This window comes from Glycine soja, chromosome 8 (genome assembly GCF_004193775.1).
Source record: "Glycine soja cultivar W05 chromosome 8, ASM419377v2, whole genome shotgun sequence".
Taxonomy (NCBI): domain Eukaryota; kingdom Viridiplantae; phylum Streptophyta; class Magnoliopsida; order Fabales; family Fabaceae; genus Glycine; species Glycine soja.
The window spans coordinates 17,397-36,684 of NC_041009.1; the positions used below are offsets into that span (position 1 = coordinate 17,397).

The following is a 19,288-nucleotide window of genomic DNA, read 5'->3' on the forward strand; positions in this document are numbered from 1 at the left end:
GATTAACTACACTGATGAAATCAGTTCAGAGAAAACGTAAATTAGGATGGATATGAATTTCCTTTTTTCATAGATTTCTCTATGGGTTGATATAGTTGACAGCACATACTTTGAGGTTGTCATTCTTTAAATGCTTATTTGTCTTGATCCTTTTGTATGCTTAATTTGGGTTATGTGGTATTGCTGTTCCAAGGTTTGAAGATGTTTGGGGCATTGAGGATCTTTATCCTTTGCCTGTCATCTTAATATTGTTGTGTTCTCAAACAAAATGGAATGCTACTTTTCGGACTAGATCAAGATTTAATTTTGAAAACTAGTTTGCTTTATTTGTTGTGCATTGTTAAAGTCATTGTTCTCTCTGCATACTTTCTTTCTCTCTCTATCTCTAATGGAATTTTAACCTATAATTATATTATTTTTTCACTTTTAGTGTTATTATATATTTTTATTATTTTGTTGTCCTGTTTGTTTGTTCACTATTTTATCCACAGTCTCTTATGTTACTTAAGTTGAAGGGCCGAAAACCTGAAACATGATTGTTTAACAATTTTCTCATATAATAATCTTTGCAGTTTTATATAAAGATTTTTGTCTTATAAAAGTGAAAGTGCATAAAGATGCCTGATCTTCCATTCCAAGTAGGGGATTTGGCCGAGTCAAGATGATTTCAAGGTGGTTACCGTGGTGCATGGTTTAGATGCAAGGTATAAATTCTTCCTTCTCTAGATTTGTTTTATTGTGATAATGTGCAAACCCAATATTACATTCAAGCCGCGTTTCTTCCAAAAAAAACCGCTAACGCTAATCCTTTCATCACTATTTCTTTTTCCTCTGTCCCTCGATTCCTCCCCCAATCTTCCCACCACCTCTCTCCAATCGATTCCGCCTCTCGCTAGCTCGCGATTTTCTGCGGCGATCGATCCCAATTTTTCCCCTGTCGGAGCGCTGGATGCGTTTTTAGGGTTTGCTTCGCGGATATGTTTTTCCCAACACGGGATCTGGTAAGGGAATTTTCGATTTGATTTGGGTTCTTGGTGATTACAGTACAATTATCAAATATCTTTGAATTAAGTGTTGGAGGGTTTCAAACCAATATCGGATATTGCTTAAGCAAGGAAGATACATAATTTTTTTTTGTCATTGAATTTGCAACTCCCACCAGAATAAGGGTTACACCTTCCAGTGACATTTGTTAACATTAGATGCAAAGATTATATATTACTTGTGTTTGCAACTATGGATCAAGTTCTATCTGGGCTTACAAGAATTTTAAATTTTTAAGATCATCTTCAGAGCCACTCTTGTCATGTTTCCTAACCAAGTACTCCGAAATTAGGCTGATGTATTGTATTTTATATACTTTATGCAGTGACAATGGGGAGTGATGCATCCTATACTGTACCACAGTACCTCTGGTACTCTTATATAATATATCATTACTTTTGCTGAGCAAAAAAAAAAAAAAAACAATGGGGAGTGATGACAGTCTAAAGACATGGGTATCAGATAAGTTGATGTCTATACTGGGATATTCTCAGCCCACAGTTGTCCAGTTCATGATTGGACTATGTAATTCATTTAATATTGTTTTGTCGCCTTAAAAATTCTTCTATAGTCAATTTGGAAATCATGTCTGGGATTGATGTGCAGTATTTTGGTAATCTCTTTTTTGGTTTTGCAGCCAAGCAAGCTACTTCTCCAGCTCATTTGGTGGGCAAACTAGTGGAGTTTGGGATCTCGTCAATGGACACTCATGCATTTGCGGAAGAAATTTACTCAAGAGTTCCTCATAGATCATCTGGTATAAATGTGAGTTTTTCTATTTTATCTAACGTGCAGTGATAATATACTGCCATCTTTGTGGTGTTTGTCTTGCAAATCCTTTCCTGTAGAAATATCTATTATCTGCTGTCTATTGATACTCTTGCATTCTATATCAGCAATATCAGAAACCAGAGAGAGAAGCTGCAATGTTGGCGAGGAAGCAGAAGACTTACTTACTCAATTTTGAAGGCTGATGACGATAGTGACGATGACTATGTAGATAAATCTTCAGTAACTACTGCATCATCTAGAAGGTCTGACAACCATAAAAAATGTTTCAGGAAGAAAACTGAAGTTCAAGATGATGAGGCAATGTGCTCATAACCTATTAGATTCAATTACATATTTCTTGATCATAGTAAGCTTCTAGTCAATGGTTCTTCTAACAGCATGTGACTTGTTTTCACCAAATGCAATCCTGCAGGTAATTTTGAGAAAGGAAAAGGAGAGACAAGTTAAGAGAAGAACTTCCCCTGATGAAGTTAGTGATTCTGAGGTATTTTCCCCCTTTAAATGTATAAATAAATGTGCTATACATGACATAGTCTGTAACTGATAATGAAATTTCTGTCATATCCAATTGTTTGATTTATGTATGTTATTGCACTGCCAGCTAGATTGTTGTTTTTCCTAAGTTGTATTTCAGTAATCTTTAATAAACATATTCAACTCTATTAATCATTGAGTTTCTGGCTTTGTTTATAGGGTAATTAGGTCTCTTACTGATATTTTGATTCATATGTGCCATGGTGGTAATGAGCTATTATTTGCCTGACTTAAATATGATTTTTGTTTTCAAAAGAAAACTAGATTTTGTGCAGTCTATTTTTTGTTGATAATGTGAAAGCGGAATTTGTTAAGAAAACTTCCCTTTGTGTATATGATGTTTTATTACATCAGTTTTGTAAAAGCATTTATTATTATTATTATTATCCGTTTCTTGTCTTGATATGATTGCTTGCTTATTTGCAAACAGTCCGAAGAAGAAAGATTGAAAGATCAAAGAGAGAAGGAGGAATTAGAGCAGCATATGCGAGAAAGAGATGCAGCAGGGACACGGAAGGTACTTGTCAATGTTCAAATTGATTTGGTTAGGTGACTTGGTCATTTTTCTTTAATGATTATTAGTACTATTATTGTTGTTGTTGGTTAATACCACTGCTTAAGTTAGGGTGTTAAGTAGTAGCTGCATGAATGCTTTCTTATGGATAAAAGAAGAAAGTTTATTGGAAAGAATGAGGGAAATTGTGAGCTAGATGGTTAACAATGCATAATATTTTTATATAAAAATTAAGATTTTCATATTATTATTTACCTCTGGTGTATATTATTATTATTGTTTTATAATAGTATTACTTGTTTTTTATAAATGAAGAAGTTTTATTGGAGAGAAACTAGGAATAATGCAATTAGGGACTCCTTGATGACCAAAGGGCCCTCAAGAAACAAGGATATTCAAACTTTCAGTTTTAAACTAGCAACAAATTTGTCCATTCTATTCACATCTAAGATTGTTTAGTCCCCCTTAACTGACCATAGCTGTAGCACCAATGAAAGAGCATACACTAAACCTGCCCCATAGCATATGTAAGGGCATAGAAACACCTTTGAAGATGTCTACATTCTACTCCAACCTTATGCATGGTAGAACAAAAAAATTGCACTCTACCACCAAGTTTCTGCTCTAGGCTAGAAGTATATAGACACACCCAACATTCATCAAGAACTCCAAATCAATTATTCTTTAAGAAAGTAGTCACTCCAATTCAAAATAAATAGACACTTAGTGGCTAGATAGGGTAAATCAAACTACTAACCTTGCTTGCCTATCTCATGTGGTTGTATTACTGTAATTAGTGTTATGTTGCCCAACCCTGTGAAAAATTGTTAGTGGAATTTATGCCAGTTATGTTCAGGTTAAATGAATAAATAATCTTATTTGTAGTTGTTCATTATAATATCCTCCTGTGTACTTACTCACACACTCTGTTTTTGGAGTAAATAATCATTTTGGTCCTTGGAAGTATATAGTGTTGTCACATTAGTTCCTGAACTACAAAAATTTCAAATAAGTCCCATAAATTTCTAGTTGTTTAAGTCCTTAAACTTAACCACATACTATCATTTTTGTCCCTAAACATATGATAATATCATCACTTGAGTTGCACATTTTTTTTTTAATTTTGGATTAATGTGTTTGATGAATTAAACTTTCAGGGACTTATTTGAATTTCCTTAGTTTTAAGGTAAAATGTGACAGTGGAATATATATTCAGGGATTAAAATGGTTGCTTACTCTGTTTTTGTTACAGGATATTGCTCGTTTCCGGCCTGATCTCAAGCTGCTGATATCAAGTGCTACACTTGATGCAGAGAAATTCAGTGATTACGTTGATTCTGCGCCAATATTCAGAATTCCAGGGAGACGATATCCTGTTGAAATAAGCTATCTGACTACTTAGATGCAGCTATTGTCACATCACTTCAAATCCATGTCACTCAACCTCCTGGAGATATATTGGTATTCCTTACTGGTCAAGAAGAAATTGAAACGGCAGAAGAAATCTTGAAGCATCGAACTAGAGGCTTGGGGACTAAAATTTCTGAGTTAATAATATGCCCTATATATGCCAACCTTCCAACTGAACTACAAGCTAAAATATTTGAACCCACTCCCGAAGGGGCACGAAAGGTTGTCCTTGCTACTAATATTGCAGAAACATCATTGACAATTGATGGGATCAAGTATGTTATTGATCCAGGATTCTGTAAGATGAAAAGTTATAATCCAAGAACAGGAATGGAGTCTTTGCTAGTAACTCCCATCTCAAAAGCTTCAGCAAATCAAAGAGCTGGCCGTTCTGGAAGAATGGGTCCTGGAAAGTGCTTCCGACTGTATACTGCATACAATGATTTGGATGATAACACTGTAAAATTTATCACAATGATTTGGATGATAACACTGTAAAATTATCACAATGATTTGGATGATAACACTGTACCAGAAATACAGAGGACTAACCTTGCAAATGTAGTTTTGACTTTAAAAAGTCTTGGTATTCATGACTTATTGAACTTTGATTTTATGGATCATCCACCTGCTGAGGCCTTATTGAAAGCTTTGGAGCTTCTATTTGCATTAAGTGCGTTAAATAAGCTTGGTGAATTAACTAAGGTGGGCAGACAGATGGCAGAGTTCCCACTTGATCCAATGTTGTAAAAAATGATAGTGGCTTCAGAAAATTACAAGTGTTCAGATGATATCATTTCTATTGCAGCTATGCTTTCGGTTGGAAACTCAATATTTTACCGTCCAAAAGATAAACAAGTACATGCAGACAATGCAAGGCTGAATTTTCACACTGGAAATGTGGGAGACCATATGGCGCTGCTAAAGGTTCTGTTTCTTCTGACTTTTTTTTTCTGTATTTTGTTGGTTATCATCTTATCTATATCCATATTTCCTTTCTGTGAAATGTTAGACTCTATTGTTGATCTAATTATAGATTGAATATTTATTTTGTGCTTGTTGTGTATTTACTTTTTCACCTGGGTAGGACATGGCCAGATTATCATTGGATTGCATATTTGTTTATAATTGATAATTGGTGTTTCTTCAGTCTAGATTTTTACTGAACCTTATTATTATTATTCAGGTCTACAATTCATGGAAGGAGACAAATTATTCAATGCAATGGTGTTATGAGAATTATATACAGGTATGGGTCTTTGTCTAACAAACTACAAACCCAGTATTTGGTGCGTCCATATTTAGTGAAAATGCTGGAAGAAATTAGTACACACGTCTGTACATGGTTAAGTACAATAAGTAGTGATAATTTAGAAATGTTACTCTAGTTAACTATTTCTAAATTTAATTTTGTTTAATTGTTAGTTCATTTAGAAATCATTTGAGTTTAAATATAATAATCTTGGAAAATTTTGGACAATCTGAAGACTGTAAAATTTATTATTACCATAAAAAAAAACTATCTCCATCTTCTCCTTATTGACCGCGGAGATGTGTGATGCTTTTGTGGTAAATCTTTGTCGTGTTAGGTTGATAGCTACTTTAGTGGGTTTTCTTATGCAAAGAGATTAGCTAGTTTTGTGAAGTTGTACTTAGTACTTACTACTTGTCCTTTTCTTTTTATTGATCTACTTTTCCTTTTTTGGGTTTCTTGAAGGATATCTTACCATTTCTTTTATTACTTTTTAATTTATTCTACTGATAGTATTTGTTTCATAAAAGACCAGTTTAGAACTTGTATGTGAGCTTATGACAATGCTGTCCATGTTTAGTTCCCCTGTCACTTTGAATCACCAATGAACTATTTCAACAATGATCTGTCAGTGAAATGATAATGATTTATGGTTGTGACAATTTGATACTTTGGTCTTCTTTCCTCTGTTAAAATGCTTTTATGCATCCGTGTTGATTTCTGCTGTAATATTCTAAATTTGTTTGCTATTTTGATGTTCAGGTAAGGAGTATGAAACGGGCTAGGGATATTCGTGATCAACTGGCAGGTCTTTTAGAGAGGGTTGAGATTGAACTAACTTCAGATGCTAATGATTTAGATGCCATCAAGAAATCCATTACATCTAGTAAACTTATAAGACTAATAATTTCTTGCAACGCAGATCTTTTTTATTATACTGAATCTAATTTTAACTGTTGCAGGGTTTTTCCCACACTCTGCACGGCTGCAAAAGAATGGATCATATCGAACTGTTAAACATTCACAGACTGTTCACATACATCCTAGTTTGGGGCTGGCACAGGTACTTTTCTTTTATGTTGCTGATAACATCTGTTGCTTTAATGGACTGCTCCCTTCCCTATTTCTAGTTAACATCAAAAGAGTTGTGTTGTATTATTGTAATAAACAATTCAAATAAATTGAACCAATTTTTTTTGTAAAGGTGACCTTGCCCACTCCTTAGAGTAACAAGATAGAGTAACAAGTGATCTTTGCTTTGCCTTTGTCCTCATATAATAATGCTTTACCTGGTGCATTTTTTATGTAATGAATAATGCATACAACATCCTATGACTATCACAAGTGGAATTCAGAAACTAACCCACTGCAGTTACAACAAAGGTGATGCCTACTAGGAGTCAATACCTTCTCAGGTCTTTCAATGGCTCCTTGACCTGGAAGAATGATGCAAGCTCCATTGGAGCTTGTAGGCCTAGGATCTTCTTCATCAATGGATTCCTTTGCTTCTTGGAAGATGAATGGCAGCGGAATGGAGAAGGAAGAGAGAGAGGAGACGCCACTTCAAGGAGAAGATGAGTCTAGAAGAAGCTCACCACCATAGGAGGCCATGGATAAGAGCTTGGAGGAAGAAGGAGATGAATGAAGGGAGAGGGAGAGAAGAGCACGAAATTTTGTGCTCCAAATGAGCTTTGAAATCTGAAGTTTAATATTCAAATGATCAAAGTTGAAAAAAATGCACACACATGACCTCTATTTATAGCCTAAGTGTCACACAAAATTGGAGGGAAATTCAAATTTCACTTGAATTTGAAATTGAATTTGTGGAGCCAAACTTTGGAGCCAAAATTTCACTAATTATGATTAGTGAATTTTAGTTATGGTTCAGCCCACTAATCCAAGATCAATTCCAAGATTCTCCACTAAGTGTGCTTAGGTGTCATGAGGCATGAAAAGCATGAAGGACATGCACAAAGTGTGACTATATGATGTGACAATGGGGTGTAGTAAGCAAATGCTCACCTCCCCCTCTAAAATTTAATTGGATTGGGCTTCTACCAATTCAATTAAATTTATTTCCAACCACACACATCAAATATCCACTTAGTGCATGTGAAATTACAAAACTACCCCTAATACAAAAACTAGTCTAGGTGCCCTAAAATACAAGGGCTGAAAAATCCTATATTTCTAGGGTACCCTACCTACATTATGGAGCCCTAAATACAAGGCCCAAAAATAATGAAATCTTAATCTAATATTTACAAAGATAAGCGGGCTCGTACTTAGCCCATGGGCCCGAAATCTACCCTAAGGCTCATAAGAACCCTAGGGCCTTCTCTTGCATCTCTGGCCCAATCTACTTGGAGTTTTTCTATCCAATGCCCTTGCGGAGTAGGATTGCATCATTCCCTCCCCCTTGAAAAGGATTTGACCTCAAATCCTGAGGTTCTTGATACTCTGGGCTCCTTCCCTTAACACCTGTAAAAAGAACAAAAACATATGTATTAGTGGTGTTTAGTATGTTGAAGTAAGGTAAGGTCTGAAAACTCATTTCCTAGGCATCTTCCCATGAAGGAACATGGTTCCTCACCAACTCAATGAGTGGTGCTACAAGTATAGAAAAATATGGGGCAAACCTTTTGTAAAAGTTTGTTAAGTCTTGGAAGCCCCAAATTTTTCTTACACTTGGTGGAGCGGGCCACTCAGGAATGACTTTTATTCTCTTAGGGTTCATGGGAACCCTTTGATCACAATTTAAAAAATTAAGAAAAGCAAAGCAATAGAACATACCTTTTTCTGTATTTTCATGTTGATTATTCCTACCAAAAAGTATGACAAACCTAAGGTGTCCCATATGAGTGCCTAAGTTTGTATTGAAACTAAAAATAAGAACAAACCTACCTAATGAGTCCCTATGTACACAAATCATGAAGATGTTGGGTGCATGAGTAATTTTACAAAAGAGTGTTGCACCACCCAAAGCATTCATCACACCACCTATTTTAGGGATTTGGTGCCTAATAATACCTATTTTGGGCACCAACAAAGTACAAGGATTTAATCTCTTGCGAACCAAACCCTCATCCAACAACTCCTTTACTTGAGGAATAAACTCAAGCCTAAGAGATGTGGCAATGCTAACAAGTGTCTTTTTACAAAGGAGAAAATGTGGAGGTTGTCTAAGAAGGGAAATTTCTTTAATATTTGTCTTTATTTCAAAATGTCTTTCCTTCTTAGCTAACCTCTTGGAGGAGACACTTACCTCCTTACACTTCTCCTTAACCATTAAAGGTTGTCCTTCTTCTTGGGGGTAGATCTCTTCACTAGATTCTTCCCCTTTTGCTTCTTCACTTTTACTAGAGGAAGGTGAAGTAGTAGCCTCATCTTGGCTACTATAAATGTCTTGGCCCCTCATAATCATGGTTTTCTTGGTGGGGCATTGAGAAGTAATGTGTCCTCTTCCAAGACATTTAAAGCACTTCATGGAGCTAGTCTTCTCTTGCATACTAACCTTAAGGGGTTGCTTTTCTATTGTCTTCCCCTTATCATCTTTGGGCTTAGAAGGTCTCACCCCTAAGATTCCTTGACCTTGGTCTTTCTTTGGATAAGAGTGAGAGCCATAAGATTTTGAAGTAGACTTCCTTTTAAGTTGTTGCTCTACCCTTATTTCCCGATCTAAATTGGCCTCTACATTGTCCTTTCCATGGAAGTATGGGAGTTTAATGTTAACCTCTTGAGGCTTTCTTTCATTTTCTCTCCTATGGGAGTGAGGTCTAAGATGTGACCTATGCCTTCCTTCATAATAGTCACGAAGTTCTTCACTTAGGCTCTTGCAAGAGTTATGACTACTATAGGAGACATGTTTTTCTCTTTTCATTTCTTCCATTATTTTTCTTCTTTCTTCCTCTCTTATTTTCTTTCTTTCATCTTGACTTATTTCTTCCACTCTTTTTTTACCTTTTTCTTTTCTCTCTTGTTTTTCTTTCCACAACTTAAGGGATCTCAACTCATCTAATATCTTATACAAGGGGTCCTTAGGAGTAGAACCCTCACCATTAACACTAGATGAAGAATGAAGACTCATGTTGGTTCCTAAGTTATGGTTCTTTCTTGTTGGGGGTTTGAAAACAAAAGGTAAAATAAACTATGGTTGAAACTAGCCAAAATAAACACTAAAAGAGGTGTGAAAGATAAGGTAAAAACTAATTAGTAAAAGGCAAGCTATCTAGGCAGTTTGACAATGGAGGGTAAAGGAAATAAGCTATGAAAATAAGCAAGAAATTAAAGTGCAAGAAATGCAAACTAGGCGGATCCTAAGAGTGTTTGGATGACCTCATTTAAGGTTCCCAACAAAACACTCACTATCCTAAGGGGAAATTGCCTAAAATTATTACACACAAATGGAAGTAGGGTGACCTAGCGGAGGCTCCCAACTTACTTCCAATGAAAGGCCTTTTTGTTACAAAATTTGAAAGCAAAGCAAATTGCCAATTACAAAATTACAAAGAAAAAAGTCCTCAATTGTGGTGGCTATTCTCTCTTTAGTGTTTCACTCAATTTGGAGTGCTTCTTAGTCCAATAGCTCTTAAGGTGGTTGGCCCCTTGCTTCTTGACTCAAATTCTTCAAGATATGGCACCAATCCTCCTTTCCAATTCCCTATATGGCAACTCACAAGCAAGGAAACAAAGAGACAAGCAATAACCAAAGACAAAAAAAAAATGAAATGAAAGCTAAACCAATAGAGTTTTAACAAGACAAATTTCCAAGGATTATTCAACAATTAAAGCAATGAAAAGCACAAAAAGCAAGCTAGGACTCAAAGAGAAACCTAGAATGGCTCTAGAGTAGAGTAGAAAAACTCTAAAAAAAAAGACTCAAGAAACCTCTAGTTTTGGCACTTGTTTTCACAATAATGTTCAATTGAAATTTCAGAACTAGGATTGGTATAAAATATGCACCAATTATAGAACAAATTTTGAGCCAAAACAACAAGCACACTTTCCTTTCACTTTTCTTTTTTTTCCTGGACACTGATTTTTCTGCCAACTTGTGAGATTTTTATTATTTTTTTCTTTAATCCAAATCGCTTGATTCTTTTTTTATAATTTTGGTCCAGATGTCTAGAAAATTCAGTAAAAGTTTCAGCTCAAAAAACGTAGTTACCAATTCCCAGTAATTTATACAAGTTCGTATGTTCAAGCTGCCAGCACCAGCGATTTCAGCCTAGAAATCAAGAGTAGTGTTTATGTTGCTTAAGGCTTGGATAGTTACAATTTGTGTTTGCTTATGCTCAATTATCTTGAATAACACAATTAAAGAGAGCTTAAGACTTATTTTGATTCACAAATCCAGCCACAACTCAGCACCACAACTCAACTTCATCATAGGCATCATGTAGGAAACTTAGAAAGCAAAAAAAAAAAGTTCAAGAACAAGACTACTTCTAGGAATTGATTTAGAACATGTTATGAACTAAATAACATGCATGAATTAGACTCAAAATTCAAAAGATAGGCTAAGAATGACAAGAATACATGAACAAATGTATCTAGAATTCAATCAACAAAATAAAATTCAACACAAGCTTAGAACATAATGTGACAATTACTATGACTAAACATGACTCTAAGACAACATGGATTAAGTGATTTACACTTAGATTTTTGTGTTTTTTTTTTCTAATCAATATTTTGGAACAAAATTTAGATCTAAAGGTTCAGAACAAGAATATTATGAATGAAAATTGATAGAACCTAAAATCAACACAAAAACAAGATTCAAGAGTAGATCTACAAAATTTGAACCATAGAAATGCAAGAACAAGTGTAGATCTAAGATTTAATCGGTTTATTTTTTTTTAATCTACTCTAAATAGCACCAAACCACAAGACAATGGAGGATATACATGGAGAATAAGATGAAGAACAAGGAATTAAAGAGAATTCACCGAACAAAAAGATAGAGGAAGCAAAAGAACATCACCTAGATGAAGATGCTCTTGATACCACATGATGCAAGCTCCATTGGAGCTTGTAGGCCTAGGATCTTCTTCATCAATGGATTCCTTTGCTTCTTGGAAGATGAATGGCAGCGGAATGGAGAAGGAAGAGAGAGAGGAGACGCCACTTCAAGGAGAAGATGAGTCTAGAAGAAGCTCACCACCATAGGAGGCCATGGATAAGAGCTTGGAGGAAGAAGGAGATGAATGAAGGGAGAGGGAGAGAAGAGCACGAAATTTTGTGCTCCAAATGAGCTTTGAAATCTGAAGTTTAATATTCAAATGATCAAAGTTGAAAAAAATGCACACACATGACCTCTATTTATAGCCTAAGTGTCACACAAAATTGGAGGAAAATTCAAATTTCACTTGAATTTGAAATTGAATTTGTGGAGCCAAACTTTGGAGCCAAAATTTCACTAATTATGATTAGTGAATTTTAGTTATGGTTCAGCCCACTAATCCAAGATCAATTCCAAGATTCTCCACTAAGTGTGCTTAGGTGTCATGAGGCATGAAAAGCATGAAGGACATGCACAAAGTGTGACTATATGATGTGGCAATGGGGTGTAGTAAGCAAATGCTCACCTCCCCCTCTAAAATTTAATTGGATTGGGCTTCTACCAATTCAATTAAATTTATTTCCAACCACACACATCAAATATCCACTTAGTGCATGTGAAATTACAAAATTACCCCTAATACAAAAACTAGTCTAGGTGCCCTAAAATACAAGGGCTGAAAAATCCTATATTTCTAGGGTACCCTACCTACATTATGGAGCCCTAAATACAAGGCCCAAAAATAATGAAACCTTAATCTAATATTTACAAAGATAAGCGGACTCGTACTTAGCCCATGGGCCCGAAATCTACCCTAAGGCTCATAAGAACCCTAGGGCCTTCTCTTGCATCTCTGGCCCAATCTACTTGGAGTTTTTCTATCCAATGTCCTTGCGGAGTAGGATTGCATCAAAGAAGGTTAGCAATAGGGTCATAGGGAGCATCCAGAGAACAGACAAGCATATTGGTCTTGTCTTGGTCCAATGTATACTTATTTTGAGTAATGGCAACACCGAAATGGGACTAGGCAACCTCAATTCCCAATAAATATTTGAGAGGGTCCAGATCTTTGTTTGAAATTGACGGTATAGATGGTTTTTTAGGTGCTGGATGCCAACCTCATCATCGCTAGTGATGACAATATTGTAAACATAGACAACAAATGTAATGGTCTTCAGGAGAATAAATGAAGAAAATAGAGTGATCAGCCATGCCAATTGTAGCAAGGAAGAACTCTAATGTCATACCAGGCCTAAGGGGGATGTTTCAAACCATGAAGAGAATAGCACATCTGATAAATGAGGTGACAAGAGAAATAGGAGGGAGATAAATGCTCATAATTTAAAATACAAGCATAGAGAGGATTAGGATTGTGAGAGGATCAAATACCTCTACATAACGAGATGGGAAGCCCAAGTGCAGGCTATGTACTTGGACAGTTGATTGGGGCAAGAGATGAATCTAAAGGATTGGATGAAGGAGGAGACACGGGTTTGGGTCAATATTGTTGCTGGTATGTGGTCAAATGAGGTGAAGTGCGAACAACGAATTAATGATTGAAGCTGGTGCAACAAAGGGAATAGGGGAAACAATCTGGGGTGGGAGTTTTGTGGGCAGAGTAGCATTGTTCTCAGCCGAAGGAGAGAAGAAAGGGCTGGTTTCAAACCTTTTGTAGGCGTGAGTAGCAAAAAAAAAACACATCTGAAAGAGAGATAATCATTTAGGTAATTGATTACTGGTCATAGATAATCAAATATTCGAGGTAATCTAACATTAGTTGATGAGTAATCTATTACATAGAGATTACTACAGTTATATAGCCCAAACGGAATCTATTACAAAGTTTTCAATTTTCAAGAAAATTTTCCAACATAATTTTGATACCAAAGTCAAACATAATAATGTTAGGAAGTCGTACATCGCTGGCCTTAGTTCTCGGGATGCAGTTTATATATCTATTGGGTAACTTCACTTGATGTCAATTGATTTTATGATGAAATTTAACATGGTATCGGAGCCTATAACTCATCTTGATTCTTGCCTATTCTATTAGGCTCTCTAGTTCTTGTAGGCATTTTGGCAAACATCTCTGGTGGTGTGTGTTAGGAAGTTCCACGTTGCTTGCCTCAATTCTTCAACTGGAGCTTATATAATATGTTGTGCAACTTCACTTAATTCCAATTGGTTTTAAGATGGAAACTAACAAATCATGCCAAAGCCATCATTAATTTAATAGATATAATTAAAATCACTTAAGACTTGATAAACCCTAGGACCCTCAATGTTTATTGATAAAAAGGTAATAAAAATTACATCCAAATGAAAATTCTAACCTAGGAGTTGAATCATCAAAATATAAGAATTTGCAAATGTGGATGCGCTCTATGGAGAGTCTTCATCATCTATAGGAACAGCTTGAGTAGCATGATATTTAGTGCTATGGACTTGAATATCTTCTTCACTAACTGTAATATTGATGTAACCTGGTCCTGTTATGATCATAAAGGAACTAATTTTTTTTCTATAGTATGTTGCTGAGCTTGAGCCTTAAATTTTTAGAGAAATCCTAACAATTCAATCTGGTGTGTGCGTGTTTTTATTCCAATTTGAGGCAATTTGAAAAGAGAATCAAACAACTTTATGTTGCATTTATGTGCATTGGACTGATATTGGTATTGTAAAGAAAATCTCATCTTTTCTCTTTGTTTACCTTTCGTAGGTTCTTCCCAGATGGGTTGTATACCATGAACTAGTACTCTCAACCAAGGAGTATATGAGACAGGTATTCCTAACTGTTAACCAATTCAAATGTTTCACAACTTCTTTCAATGGATGTTTCAGTAGCTGAAATCGCATACACAAATTGCAGGTGACGGAGTTGAAGCCAGAGTGGTTGGTGGAGATAGCCCCCCACTATTACCAGCTTAAGGATGTTGAAGACTGTATGATCTTTCTTTCTCTCTCTTCATCTTTATATTGCCATTATATTTTTGCAAGGAGTCAACAACATTTCCCTTTGAGCTTTACAGATAATTGACCTTCCAATATCAGAGAAGGATTTCTTAATGCAAGAAAATAGAATTTTAGAACAGATTTATGTAATATGCTAACTTATATCAGATTGGTTCCATGGGCATACAAAATGTCAAGGGAGCATATCTGAATGTAATATGTACTTCCAGTACCACTGGTACTCAGTAATATAATATTATTTTTGCAGAGCAAAAAAAAATAAAGAATCAGGTTGTAGATTGCAGCAAACAAAGGTTCTTGTCATTAGTTTGTGAAGTATAATCCCTCATTTTTTAATATGGCCCATTCTAGTTTATAGAATGACATGCTGTTAATTTATTTTTCGGCCGTTTAGTGTAACTATTGTAGTATCTCCATTTTTATTTAACACTTTATAATTTATTAGAGATTAATAGGAGAATATTACAAGAGAATATAATGTTGCTCTTTTCATTTAACTTGTGTAACTTAATGGATAGTTAATTAGATAATTTGTTACATATCCCTTCTTTTATAATTAGACTGCTTGCAAAGATATACCACTGACTGTTGGCAAGAATTATTGTTATGCCATGAGTTAATTCATTGAACATTTAAATAAATTCAAATTTAACCTATAAGTGCCAAAAAAGGTAATTGTAATAGTGAGCTAGGGGAGATATTTTGGACAATCAGCGTATAGCATAGTAATCAATTTTGAATTTGTTGATTGTTATAACAAAAATAATTTGTTGCTTTATGCCATAAACTTTTATTCTCGTTAGCTATTGAGTTGTTGAATCAAATCTTGTGGCAGCATATTCGAAGAAAATGCCTCGTGGAGCAGGACTTGCATCGTAGGACAGATTGTTGACATCTTTACATATGCTTTGGGAGGAGAAAGTACTTTTATCAAGTCATTTTGGGGGATAAAAAAGTCTCACTCTTAAACATGGGAAACGTATTGTAAATATTTTTTGGCCCTAATTTATAATATAGCATGCATATTATATCTTGTTGAAATTAGCTTAGACTGTAGTTACCCTCACTTGCTATAGTAGCTCTCCCTTGGTGAGTGGTGATTTCGTTTACACAAATTTTGTCATCTAAGTTTCAATTTCATTGGGAGACGTATTGTAAATATTTTTTCGCCGTAATTTATACTATAGCATGCATATTATATCTTGTTGAAATTAGCTTAGACTGTAGTTACCCTCACTTGCTATAGTAGCTCTCCCTTGGTGAGTGGTGATTTCGTTTACACAAATTTTTTCATATAAGTTTCTGTTTCATATTTTTGTAACAAGTGCCATCTATAATTCAATTTGTTAGTATTGCTAGTTTAATATTGTACACATTTCTTAAAGGACACTATTTTAACCCAGAAATATTCAGAGGCATGTATTTACTTCTGATGATTGTACAGATTTCATTTGATCTGGCAAATGTCTTTTCAATATTGTTTCCTATCATTTTAATTTTATTTATAACGCGTGACTTTCTGTCAATGTTGTACTTCAGATTTTATTTTTCCTCACTGTTAATGCTCCACTTTATAATGTAGTTTTAAAATCTGATTTAGCTGCATAGATTCATCCTTGACAAGAGGCAGAATGTCTTTACGCACTGAACTATCCGTCATTTAGCTTAGTTCGTTTGGTCTATCAACAATTGAAAAAATTTTATTTTTGCTTGATTACTTATTTAGTCCAAGAATTTAGATTTTTTTTTTAGTCCCTAAAATTTAAAAATATTTTTTTTTTATTTTCTGAATTTTGACATTATTTTTTTTACTTCTAACAATAAATTGATACTTTATGATGAGTTTTAATATTTTGTAACGGACTTTATAGTACTTTCATTTTTAAAATATAAATTTAAGTGATTCAAATAATTAAAGTTAAAAATTGTCATAAATTATTAATTTATTATGTTAGAGACAAAAAAATAATTTGCAAAAATCATAAAAAAAATGATTTTAAATTTTAGGAATTAAAAGTAATACACATTTCAAATCTAGAGACTAAAACAACAATTAAGCATTGTTGAAAACCAATTTTGATATTAAAGACTAATTTTTATATTTATTTCAAAACTTCTTGAAATTAATTTGACAAAAAAATGGATTGATTTTCTATATTAAATCATAATGGTGATTTATTTTGAAAGTAAAATTGTATTTCAAGTCTCCTTATTTGTTTTTAATTTCGACTTTGGTCTCCTTAGTTGTTTTCAATTTCAATTTTAGTTTTACTAGTTGTTTTGAATTTCAATTTTGCTTCCCCTTTAAAATTATTGACAAATTTTATCCTCGTATTTTATCCCATCATGCAATCTTGGCTTCCTAAACTTGAAATCCTAAATCTCAAAAACCCCACCCCCAATCTTAAACCCTCAACTTTAAACCCTCAACCCTAAGCCCAAACCACAAACCCTACACCTTAAACCCCCAACCACAAACCCCAAATCCCAAACCCTAAATCCCCCACCCTTAACCCCAAACCCTAAACCATCAACTCTTAACCCTACACTCCAAATCCCAAACCCTCAACCCTAAACCACAAAACTTAAACCCTAAATCCCAAAACTCAAACCCTAATCCCTCACCCCAAACCCTAAAACCCCAAATCATAAATGGGTGGAAAGGTTTATCATTTTCGCTACCAATTGATCTTGGAACATGATTAAAATGAACATCAATGATAAATCCTTCCACCTTTTTCCTTATGTTATATAGCTTTTTCTTATATTGAATAAGCCATGGTATTTCTCATCTCTTAGCTTCTTCCTTAATTGATGTCTACTCACATTAAGTAAACTGCCATAAGGGTATTGATCATCCCGTTATAGTAATAATTGGATTTATTGTCTACATGAAATTCTTTATATTCTCATCTAATGATAAGTCATTGACATTATTTGAAATGTAAGATTTCTTAGATAATGATTCTAATTTATCAAATTTATTTGCTCATAAAAAATCAAATTTATTAATATTTTAAAATTGCATACATTAGTAATAATATTAAAGGCGTGATACTAATACTAAGTCAAAATTAGATCCAATAGAACATTGTTAACTTTGCATAATGTAGGACAATGGCATAAAAGCAAAAGGATCCGCCCAATAATTTTGACTAGAATGTTTATATGTCTTGTACTAGAGATTGACGTAATAAATTATTCATCCAAACAAAAAGTTAATTAGTTAAGTTGGTATTTCTCTCAAGTTGTTGGGTATATGCTCTCTTCCCTTCCCAAGCAGAGAAAGGTCTAATATTAGAATTTCCTTGTGTATTCTCACTTACCAAGAAGGATCTTTCATAAGATGAAGGATCATTCAAATGAGAATAACAACTCGAGAGAAAGGAGAAATTAAAATATCAAATTTGTTTACGCACAAGGTAATCTCTTTTAAATTTTGCTAATGGAGACCAGACAACTATCAGAATTTTAACGAGTATTATATTTGCTAAAGGTTCTATTGCACAAAGACTTGTTAAATGTAAAATAGGTTTTTGGATACAAAAATAGTTTTGAATGATTGCTTCAAATTATATATAATAATTGATGATTCTAGCGTTTTTAAAAATATTACTTGAAGTAGCATTTTTTAAAATACAAGTTTTTAGCTTCTAATTTTTTTATATTTTATTTTACTTTTATCATTGATATATTTATTCATTTTTATTATTATCTTTTTAAAATAAATCATGATTTTATTATTTTTCTATTATTTTATAATTTTCAACTACTTTAACATTTAGTTTTATTGAACATTTTTAATTTAATAAGTTAGTTTTTCCGTTATTAACTAATTTTTCAACTTCTAACTAACTTTTCATCTAATTTTATTGAACATAGCTTATACTTGTTAAATTAATTTGATATTGATTTACTTAGATTTGATTTTCAGTTAAATTTGTACATCATCAATTTTTGATAAATTTAAGAATATTATAGTATATTTGATTGAGTGAAAACAAAATAAAGAAAAAAAAAACATATATTCGGGTTTTTGTTTCTTTCTTTCTGTTAGTTGAAGAATGAGTGGAAGAAAAAAAAGAAAAAAAATATTTTTATAAACAAAAAGTTCATTTTTTTCTTCTTTTGTTTCTCCTTCAATTTGAATTTCCAACTTTTCTCTTCCTTATATTTAAATTTTTCTATCCAACCAAATATAGATAGCATTAGGGTTGAATTTAAATATTAATCTAATAAAAATTTAACACTTTGTAAAAGACAAATATAACCTGAACTAATAAAAGACAAATAATTATCTATTTGCGAGAAACATGCTTATAGAATTGGTGCGGCATTTCCGAACAATTTCATGACAGGGAAGGCACACAAATATCAGAGTTTGGCAGATGTCTATTAATTAAGGTGAACACTTTGGAAGCTAAAGTTGGTCATCCATAATTTTCGGTTTCAAAATGCGCATTTAATTTTGAAAGTGATGCGTGTAATACAATGGATATATAGAATTTCTAACTATGTGAAACAAGACTCTTATTTGGGACAAAAGATTATTACATCAAAGTTTGATAGATTTGACTATGGTTGCCATGGATGGGGATGCAATTAGATTGTCTTGTTTATTATGCTTGCGTGTTAGAATAAGACACGGCTAGAAGAACCTCCCCATGTAATACTCACGTTATAGTATAATCTTTTCAAAAGTAAA

The 19,288-nt window shown here is 33.8% G+C and overlaps 1 pseudogene; it reads left to right on the top strand.

The window, feature by feature from the left end:
• Positions 1-1,421: 1,421 nt before the first annotated feature.
• LOC114420917 lies at positions 1,422-15,947 on the top strand (annotated as a pseudogene).
• The last annotated feature ends 3,341 nt before the right edge of the window (positions 15,948-19,288 follow it).